At 36.1% G+C, this 8,117-nt stretch overlaps 1 pseudogene; it reads left to right on the top strand.

Moving 5' to 3' along the window:
• Positions 1 to 5,022: 5,022 nt before the first annotated feature.
• On the top strand, positions 5,023 to 5,140 carry LOC123836971 (U2 spliceosomal RNA; annotated as a pseudogene).
• Positions 5,141 to 8,117: the final 2,977 nt, after the last annotated feature.

Here is an 8,117-nt window from a genome sequence, read left to right on the forward strand (position 1 = left end):
AAAAAATTTGTCAGAAGTCTTTAGAATTATAATAAGAAAGAACTATAAGATCAGTTACAGAACAATTTGTGCTGTCAAATTTATTTTGGAGTTTGCATTTCTGTTTTCAGACTAATGTGACAAACTTCTGTGTTTTCAAGAAATGTTAATTTAGAAAAATATGAAATAGAAGAAATGAAATAGAGAAAGAAATTTTGCATCTGTTACTGAAAGGGCCCCACAGGGATGGAATTGAGAGCTTGGAATAGATCCCCGGCTGCTCGCTATACTTTTGTTTGCAGTCAAGGGAAGTCTCGATGCCCTAGAGCTTACTCTAACATTGGCAGTACATAGGAAGTTGGCCATTAAAAAAATATGAAATCAGACTTCTGCTGATAACTTATATATATTGGGTTATCATATGATATAATTTTCAAAGAATATGGATTTATTCAGAATATGGTTGAAATCAAATAAGTTCACTTTTGGAAATACCAGAGACTTAATTGATAATTTTATAATTCATTTAGCTGGCATAGAAAACATTGATTTTGAATAAAAAGACAACATCATTCTTATGTGTGTACTTACAGGTATTTTTTTTTTTTTTTTAGATTTTTTATTTATTTATTTGACACAGAGAGAGGCACAGCGAGAGAGGGAACACAAGCAGGGGGAGTGGGAGAGGGAGAAGCAGGCTTCCCGCCGAGCGGGGAGCCCAATGCGGGGCTCGATCCCAGGACCCTGGGATCATGACCTGAGCCGAAGGCAGACGCTTAACGACTGAGCCACTCAGGTGCCCCTGTACTTACAGGTATTTTAAATACTAATAATATTTGCTTCAAATAACTTCTTAAGTTTTTAATCACACTGCTGGAGTCTGTTAGTAAATATATATTTTAAAATGTAGAGCGTTATAAAATGAAAACACTATTAAATAGAGTCTGTGGAAAAAAGCGTAACAAAGCTGTTAAAAATAATTAAGATGAATTTTTCTCCCTCCTCAATATGTTCCCTTCCATTGAAAATATGGTTAGGACTTAGAATTCTTCAGTAATGTTAATTACAGGCAGACTAGTTATAAGCTGAGGTCACAAATTATTTTACATAACATGTCATTATCAATGCAGAAGAGTATTTTTGTGCAATGAAAGAGGGTGTGCTTTAGCAGCTAATCGCTGGACGTGGTTTCATTATTATGTTATTTGTTCTGCAGGTTATTTAAGAAACATCAACAATAATAGAATAAATCTTGTTATTTTTCTGTTAGGGAGAATTCCAACACGAATATTAAAACCGAGGAAATGTCCATGAGGCTTGGGTTATCAAATTCCAAGGATTTAGGGTAGACTGAGGCTGAATATCCTTTCAACTTTGATATGCTAAATACTTCATATATTAATTCATTTATTAGTGTGATGTGTTAAATAATTTATTAGTTGATTAATTTATTAGTGTTATAAAAGCTATACAAACAATGTCCACCATGATTTAGAGGACTAAACTAAATTCATGGGAGTCAAACTTGTCTTGGGGTTGAATACTATATTTTTGTTTTTTAGTCTCAAGAAAATTAATTTCCTGTGCCTCAATTTTCCCATCTGAAAAAAGTAGAGAAAATAAAATCTAGCACACAGGGTGGTTTGAGGTTTATATTATTTGAAACATGTAAAATGCTTAAGGTTCTCGGCACATGTTACTGTTCCAAATATTTGTTTAGATACAATCATTGTTATTATTCCTAAGAGTACCCTTAGAACCCACCCCTGAGACCAGGGTTCTTCTGGGAGCCAGGGCCAAGAGGCTTTGAGTTGCTGGAACTGAAGCTGCAGGAAGAAAGGTAAGGTAACTGCCATCAACAGGGCCCAGGAAAACCACAGGCCACCAAGCACAACCACATCATCTTCACTTTTACTTCCCTCTCTCATCAAAAGTTTCTGGGTGTCTCTGCTTCTGTTTCTTGGCTTTTCTGACTTTGTCATGTGCAGCCGGCAGGAGAAAGGAACACCAGGGGCAGTCAGCCAGAGAACAAGCACAGAGCTCAGCTGTCTTCCTAGCCCTGTCACCTAGCCCCAGAGCCATGGGTTGGCAGCTTGGTGACCGGGTCTGCAGGCTGGGACAGCAAGGACTGTGCCACAGGACAGAGTTTAGTGGACCAATGTTGAAGAGCCACAGTGATATCTAACCATGGCAGACAATTCAGAAAGAGGGTGATGCATTTACCCTGGCTGCCATCAGTCAGTATCTCCCACGCCTGAGAAAGCTGGTAGATTCATTCAGCTAAACATGAGGATCAAAAAGAGAGAACAATAAAAATAGACTTGGTGATAGCATGTTCCCTCAGGAAAGCACCTCCAAGAAGACACCAGGCTGCAGAAGAGCCAATGTCAGCAAATGACAGACCAGCAAGGAAGGTTGAGCACATCAGCAACTGACCAGATGCCTCTAACATGCCAAGTGCAGCCTTGGGGTCCAGAGCCCAAAGCCAGGTACTCCATAGCACTCAGACAGGAATGCAGATGGGGAAGACCCACACACAGGGGAGAAGACCCACATAACCAGGAGAGTCTCACCTGCTCTGGGATTGTCTGAATTTTTGTCTGGGCAGCAGGATTGGGTCTTCTGTCTATATGCCTTATTCACCTGAAAGAGTCAGAGGATGTGGTTCTTTACTCTCTCACCTTGGGACAGTCAGGACAACCATGCTAAAGTGATAAGGGAAATCTAGTGTGTGCTTCCTATACCCAAAAGAGAGGCTGCTGGCTCCCACACTGAGACTGTCACTTCACAATCAACGAGGAGTGGAGGAGGCACAGGCTATGGAGGGGTCCAGCTGCTGCCCCCAGCCCAGGGGCTGGACTTGCTTTCTCAACACTGCAGATGTCAAAGGCCTCCTGGAAGAGGCAAGATTCTCTACTACCAACAGGAAACAGGCACTCTCACATGCTCCTGGTGGGCAGGTAAACTGGAATAACCTTTCTAGAAGTAAATCTCACCATCAAGTTTTTTTTTTTTTTATTTTTTTTTTTTTTAGATTTTATTTATTTGAGAGAGAGAGACAGAGATAGTGAGAGAGAGAGCACAAGTGGGGAGGAGAGGGAGAAGCAGACTCCCCACAGAGCAGGGAGCCTGATGCAGGGCTCGATCCCAGGACTATGGGACCATGACCAGAGCCAAAGGCAGACTCTCAACTGACTGAGCCACCCAGGCGCCCTCACCATCAAGTTTTAAAATGTACTTTCCCTTCGATCCACTGTTAGGAACTTAGACTTGTAGAAGTATGCCAAAATAAATATACAAGGATGTCCACTGCAGCATTGTTTATAGTAGCCCCCAATTAGAACTAACCAAAGTCTTTATCAACAGGGAGACCAATTAAAAAATATGATAGGGACGCCTGGATGCCTCAGTCGTTAGGCGTCTGCCTTTGGCTCAGGTCATGATCCCAGAGTCCTGGGATCAAGTTCAGCACTGGGCTCCCTGCTGAGAAGCTTCTCCCTTTGCCTGCCATTCCCCCTCCTTGTGCTCTCTCTCTCTCTCTGGCAAATAAAATAAATAATCAAATCTTAAAAAAAAAAAAAAGATTCCCTCTGCCCCTCCCCACCCCATGTGCATGTGCTCTCTCTCTCTCTGTCTAAAAAAAAAAAAAAATTATGATAGAGGGCTTTATGGGTTAACTAGAAAGATCTTTAAGGAATAATGAGTGAAAAAAGTGAAGCTTAGGACAATATGTAAAATTCGGTCACTTTGGGGTTTAAAATAAAATGAATGCATGAAATATAAATAGAGATACTCAGGTATGCACATAGTCTTTGTTTTCTTTTTTTTTCTCAAAGCAATCATTACAACTTAAGTGGTTTCCTTTGGAGAGAGACTGAAAGTAGGAGAGAAGGAAACATTTACTTCTCATTTTATACCTTTCTGTAATTCAGAGTTTTAAAACTTAAACAAGTTTTAATATCATTTGTATTGTCAATAGCCTGTGATGCTGCCTTTCTGTGACCATGAGGTAATCTAGTTGGAGTGTGGCAATCAGAAAGATAGAGACCAGGAAGCTCAGTTTCTTTGCTGAGTAGCTGAATTAAGCAACCTTAGTGCTATCCATTTTAGGACATAATATGATGTAGGATAAAAGATTTTCCTTACTATTAAAGTCAGTTGAGCCGGGATTTTATGTTACTTACAGTCAAAGTGACCTAAACTGATACAAAAGCTGTGGAGATATAAAAGGCATGTTCTGGGCTCTACAAAGCATGAATTGGGATGCAAAGTCAGATCATACTCTGCTACAAACTACAGCTTCAAAATGAGATACAAATGACTGTTAAATATATGAAAAACTCAACCTCACACTTAAAGAGAAGTGCACTTTAAAACTACAGTGAGATGCCATTTTTCATCTCCATATTGACAAAGATCAAAAAGCTTGATCACATCCATATTGTCAAGGGGAAATCAGCACACCCATTTGTTGCTGATGGGATTATAAATGGTATAAAGCTATGAAAGGCAATTTGATAATAACTTTCAAAACTAAAAAACAGTTCGTTTTAGTTTACTAGTTTGGTTACTAGTTACATCATTATTTGTAAATGCAAATTGGCTAAAAACTACCCAATTGCCCATCATAACAGGAACAATTAATAAATGGCATTACATTGATACTGAATTCTATAAAGTCATTAAACACAATGAAACAATTGTATAGGTACTGATATGAAAATACATCAAATAAATATTAAGTGAGAAAAACAATATGCAGAATAGTACAGAATGGGGTGTGTGTGTGTGTGTGTGTGTGTGTGTTGGGGGGTTATTCTAAAATGTATAAACCATAACTGGAATGATAAACAAGAAACTGATAACATCAGTTGCCTTAAGAAGGGGAGTTAGGTGGATGCAAGGCAGAGGAGGAAGAAAGATGGATTTTCACTATCTACGTCTTTGTACCTTCTGAATTTTGTGCCATGCACTTATATTAGCTATTCAAAATGATTCATTAATAGAAGGAAGAGATAATCACAATAATAAAAGAATAACTAGATAGCTTTTCAGCCTTTTGGCCAAAATCAAAATCAAGTATAGTATCTGTTCTTATCAGTTACTATCTGATATGTTTTCTATCTAATAGTAAAAGGATAACTCAAATTGAAGAATATCACAAGATGTTAAACCAGAAAAATTTATTATTTCTATAAATGCAAAATGAATATTTCCAATATTCATTTAAAAATGTTAATAGAGATGGAATGAGTCTTTATGTGCCTAACATGGAAAAAAAAAAAGAAAATCAGGCAAATACAAAAATGTGTAGAGAAGAAGTTGAGATGTATTTTCACTGCCATTCTACAACTGCATCGCCATTAATATTCTAATTTGATTTATTGTAAGAATACACTTACACACAAATGTGGAATGTACATATTTATTTACACAAAATTCAATTATGCAATTGGTTTGTATTCTGATTTGTCCCTTTGTCCCACTTAATATACTTTGAACATTTTTAATGTCATTAAAGAACTTTTAAAAATAATTTTAATGGAGAGATGATTCAATTAATGGATGTAGTATCATTTATTTAACTATTAATCATTAATGATAATTAGAATGCTTACTATTATCACAGAAGCACTACAATGAAAATTCTTCCCATCTCCTTAGGATGAGTTCTGGCAACAACTATTATTGGAAAAAGAAAATGAAAAGAATGAAAGCTCTGTTTTTCCAAATTGCTTTGCCAAAAGGTTCTGTCAATTTTTACTTCCGTAAGTACTTTATGAAAATCCTTGCCCCACCAAACAATCTCTGTTTTTGGAATTTTTTTTTATATTTGCCAATGTTAATGAAGGATAATGACATCTTTTAAAATTTTGCATTACCTAATTATTGGTAATGTAAAACGTTTATTTATGTGTTTGCTGTCCATTTGTATTTCTTCCTTTCTAAAATACCTAAATGATTTGGGCCATCTTTTCTGTTGCAGAGTTAGTGACTTACTTATTTGACTTGAAAGTCATCTTTGTGTAATACTACTTGTTGCAAACATCGTTATCTTGCTTTGCCACTTGTCTTATGGATTTGGTAATGAAATTACTGACATGTAATATTTAACATATTGATTTACATCTATACACCTTTCCCTTCAGGAATTTTACAGTGATTCTGTGCACCTAGAAATTCATCTCCCTTTCCTAAATACTCTGTTATTTCCACTAGATCTTTGAATGATTTTAAGTTTTACATATATTTTAGCATATTTGTTTATTATTTCTACCTGGGATATATAATAAAATCTAGCTTTTCTTTCCTAACAAATTAGCCTAATACTTCTAAAATCATTTAGAGAGTAACCATTTATTTCTCTACTGATTTGTCATGTAACATTTTTTATGATAGCAAAGTACTGTATGTGCTGGAATCTATTTCTGACTTATCAAACCTCTATTGAGCCTCCTCATAATTCTTCAAACATGACCATACTATTTAGAATTTTGTTAGTAAATTTTTAAAAGTTTTCAATCATTAATATTCTTTCTAAAGTTATTTGTGTTCATTGGATCCCATTTATTCTTATACATGATCTTTGCCTATTTCCAAATAAATCCTGCTTGTGTTTTGATTGGAATTGTGCTAAAACAAAAATGTACTTTGGAAAAAAAATACTCTTCCTTACAAAATCCAATCTTTCCAGGTGCCTGGGTGGATCAGTTGGTTAAGCGTCTGGCTCTTGATTTTGACTCAGGTCATGATTGTAGGGTTGTGGGATCAAGCCCGGTGGGTGGCATGGTGGGCTCAGAGCTCAGTGGGGAGTCTGCTTGAGGATTCTCTTCTCCTCTCCCTCTGTCCCTCCCCCTGCTCTCTCCCTCTCGTTCTCTCAAATAAATAAATAAATCTTAAAAAAAAGAAACCCCAAAAAACAAAATCCAGTCTTTCCATCAAACAACATGGTGTGTCTCATCTCTGTATATAGCCATTTTTTTTTATGTCACTCAATATTGGGCTTTTAAAAATATTTTTATGAGGATTTTTTTGTGTGTTTAGAAATCCTATAATATTATTTACTTAAACTTTGTGATAATTTTATCAGGTAGATATTATTATTCTCATTATGTGGTAAGAAAATTGGGATTTAGAGAGCTTAAGTAACTTACTCAACATCCCATGCTAGTGAGTGGCAGAGGCCAGTTCTATCTAACCCCAAGGCCGTAGGCTCACCTATCATGCCTGTTGCCTCCCAATTATTGTAGGTAATAACTCATGAAGGAATTTTGATCCCTCAAATATTACTCAATACGATATAATACCGATTGCATTAGTAAATGTAAAAATTTAACGGTCTCTTCCCACTTGCCTTTTTGTATAAAAACTAAATAGATTTCTGAAAAATAGCTATCATATGAATAATTATTTTGTTGGTTCATAATTTTAATTAGCTTTTTTACTTAGACCAGGAATATTCAACTTGCACTTATTGCAAGATTCCATAAATAAGACCCAAAGGAAAAAAAGGGGAATAGACATGCATTTTTAATCCTATAAGTTTCAAAGGCATTCAAGTATAGACTCTTCATTTCTCTTGTCACTTCTCATACCCAAGGACACAAAAGACCACGGAGGGTTAACATTTGGCAAAAGCTTGGCAAAACTCCACAACAACCGTAGTCTCTGAAGGAGACTCTTTTCCTGAACATATTATTTACTGGTGTACAGGTGTTTTTCAGCCATATACTTATTTCCATCAGGGCTTTAATTTTAATTTGGATAGTTTTGCCCTTCAGACTTCTCTGGTGTCCAAATATGCATCATTTATTAATTGCCCTTAAATTCATAGATAATCTCTGACTACCATTCTTTAGGATAAAATTAAGTGCAGTTCAAGATAAAACAATCCCAGTAACACTTAATGTCAAACTTGCTCTTTTATTAATATGTATACTACACCAGGAAATTAACTTTGTCCAGGTTAAGTTTTGCAACTTGAATATGAGGTACATTCTTTTATTACTAAATGAAAAAAATGCACCTAGAAGCAATGCATTGATTCAAACCTGCATTGCCTTTTGCATCATTATTATTCTATTCTTCAACTTCTCCACTGGCCAAGCAACTATAGATATTCTAGAATTTTACTTTGT

This window comes from Mirounga angustirostris, unplaced genomic scaffold (genome assembly GCF_029215605.1).
Source record: "Mirounga angustirostris isolate CCGP_5_RB_7025 unplaced genomic scaffold, mMirAng1.0.hap1 SCAF_7, whole genome shotgun sequence".
NCBI lineage: Eukaryota > Metazoa > Chordata > Mammalia > Carnivora > Phocidae > Mirounga > Mirounga angustirostris.